This window comes from Delphinapterus leucas, chromosome 12 (genome assembly GCF_059928025.1).
Source record: "Delphinapterus leucas isolate spDelLeu-1000000601 "Yukka" chromosome 12, BTC_Dleu_Yukka2, whole genome shotgun sequence".
NCBI lineage: Eukaryota > Metazoa > Chordata > Mammalia > Artiodactyla > Monodontidae > Delphinapterus > Delphinapterus leucas.
Genome location: NC_143140.1, coordinates 35,696,999 through 35,700,036, shown reverse-complemented (window position 1 = coordinate 35,700,036; position 3,038 = coordinate 35,696,999). Strand labels below are relative to the sequence as shown.

Here is a 3,038-nt window from a genome sequence, read left to right as displayed (position 1 = left end):
AATGAAGAGCATTTCTGGGTACTACAGTTTCCATTGGTTAAAAAATGAAGGAAAACAAACAATCTCTTGGGTCTCTGTGGATACTTTACAGCTGGGCAATGGGGCACTTTCCCTTTGGAGGTTTGTAATTCATTTTAGTAAAAGTCTACCTCTGCTTGACAGGATATTTTCAATGTGCAGATAAATGACTGACAAAACATTAAGCCCCATTGAACATAGTTAAGTATTCTTGCTATCTGAGTCCTGGTTTGACATAAGCAGAGAATGATTTTATTTGAGCCACACTTAGAATTCATGACAGGTTCACTTTCAAACACCACCACTCTGATGGCATTGCTGTCTTTACACAATGATTCAATTCTGTTTTTAGAGGATACAATACTTGTCTGGGTTTGACAAGTAAAGCTAAAGTTTTAATAACTCCAAAGGTGTGCCATCACTGGAAAAGAACTGATGAAAGGTTTAAAAGAATTATTTGAAAGGTGCATTATTACTTTCATATCAGAACACATTTAAATAAAAAGCAGACAATTTCATTACTGTCAGGAAGCACATTTTCAACTATACATTTCTATAGCAACATCTCTATATATAACAACACTTCACTGTTTAATTTGAGATATAGACTACACGAGGAACATGTTTCATTGGCTTATTCTGTAGGCAATTCCTAAACTTGCTTAGGAGTGATATCAACATACAGACACTGATAAAGAAACTCAACATGACAGTTTGCTGGGTGGAGGAGAAAGAATTGTGATTCAAAAATAGTAATGTTCTGATTTACTACTAAGGAATAAATCTGGTATTTAAAGTCCTCCTCAAGGATGTTCACTCATGATTTCTCCAAATCACTTGGGCTACTTGGTTGTCAGCATCTCTCTAATCCTCAAAATCCACCTTCCACTCTTGAAGATCACAATGTCTTTATGAACATTTTTGTGACTTCCTAGAGGGCATATGCTTTCTTTCTGCTCTCTAGTTCTGGTTGCTGCCTTTGTTCGTTTTAAAGGTCGTTTTTCCATTTTTGTTGTGTGGTCCCTGGTTCATACCATGTTGATCTAAATGTGAAACCCAACACCTTTTATTAAATTTTGCCAAACAAACCACTCACACAAAGGCATTTGAGTAGATGGATTTGGCAAAGGTTTGAAAAGATGAAGGACATGGCAGCAATATAAACAATTACAAAATCAAAGTAAGATATTCCTGGTTTTAAAAGTCTCTTGGCTATTTCAGTAACGAGGCACCATCCGCCTGTCACATGACTTCACCTTCTCTTTTCCTCCATCATTCTTTTCCACTTTTCCAATTTCCCTGCCTTCTTCTTGACCACTCCTTACCCCAGACCCACTTTAGCTCTCTCATCTACAGCCTCATTTCAGCTGAACCTCAGGTCCCACCTTCTCCCTAAATGGTTCCTTAAGTTCCGTTTTTAAACAAAGGCACACCCCTTATTAGGAAGAATTTTAGTAATAGCTCTTAGGACACTTACCCCATCATACTTGGATACCAGAAGAATTTCATCGAATGTCAGTGTGATCATCAGTGTTTTGGCTTGATAGTCATAAAGTCATTGGCAGCTTGGCTCAAATTCTAGATTGTCTAATTATTACCAGTGCCATTTCTGACCTGTTTTAAATGGAAACATAACCTTCCTCATAGTATGATTTTGCAAATTAACAAGTAAGTGCTTGATACACGCCAAGTTCCTTTCCATCCTTCCTCTAAACATTTCATGGGTTTGAAATCTGATGATCAGAAAGTTATTTCCTCTGAGCCTATTCCAGCTTCTGATGGCTTCCACAGTGCTGATCACCGTCTTCCTGTGTACACTGTCATACCTGGCGGGGGCAAGCTTTCTACTTATTCTTCCCATTCCCAAACTTTGTTTTGCCACTCTTTCTTGCATTTGGCTGGGATTGAATACCTTACCTGCCTTATACTGAATTACTTATCTGTTGTTGTTTCTTTCTTAGCACTAGCATACTATCAGATTTTATAGGCATCTGCCAGCAACTGTTACTGTCAGTTATGGGGATATTAGTTATTCTAATAGGTGTGTAGTGGTTTCTTAGTGCCCAAGGGCAAGTGACTGGTATATCTTCTTCAGTGAGGTGTCTTCAGACCTTTAGCACACTTAAGAAATTGTGTTTGTTTTCTTAGTGTTGAGATTTAAACATCCTTTGTATATTTTGGATAAAAGTCCTTTATCAGATATATGTTATGCAAATATTTTCTAACAGGTTTGATTTGCTAATATGTTTGTTGTGGATTACAATGGCAAATGTACATACAACATGAGATTCTCTGTATTATCTGAGCCAAAGAAATTTTTGAAAGTGCAAATTTCTTAGAGAAGATGTTGGCTAGAGAGCCATTAGAATTGGAGAATTACAGAAAATGTGATTTCATTTTACATCACTGACTGCAAAACATGTAGACTTGATTTCATCCTCTTTCAATCTAATGAGGTTGGTATAATTTTTGTCATTTCTCAGTTTAGGAAGCTGACCATTCACAGTTTAAAAAGGAGGTAAGTAGTACTCACTTCAGCAGCACATATACTAAAATTGGACCAATACATAGAAGATTAGCATGGCCCCTGCGCAAGAATGACATGCAAATTCATGGAAGTGTTCCATATTTTAGTATCGATACCAAGGGGGAAGGGGGGTGGCATGAATTGGGAGATTGTGATTGACATATATACATGACTGATACTATGTATGAAATAGATTACTAATGAGAACCTACTGTATAGCACAGGGAACTCTACTCAATGCTCTGTGGTGACCTAAATGGGAAGGAAATCCAAATAAGAGGGTATATATGTGTATGTGTAGCTGATTCATTTTGCTGTACAGCAGAAACGAACACAACATTGTAAAGCAACTATACTCTAATAAAAATTAATTTAAAAAAATAAATAAATAAAAAGGAGGTAAGTAAATTCCTTAGGATCACCCAACTAAGTGGTGAAGCTCTGTTTCATGTCCAGTTTTTTATGCCTTAAAAGTCCATGGTTTCCAACCACA

At 36.8% G+C, this 3,038-nt stretch overlaps 1 non-coding gene across 1 annotated transcript; it reads left to right on the top strand.

The window, feature by feature from the left end:
- Positions 1–2,543: 2,543 nt before the first annotated feature.
- Positions 2,544–2,651, top strand: LOC115802069 (U6 spliceosomal RNA). Its single transcript, XR_004022448.1, has one exon. It is a non-coding gene; the product is annotated as a U6 spliceosomal RNA (small nuclear RNA).
- The last annotated feature ends 387 nt before the right edge of the window (positions 2,652–3,038 follow it).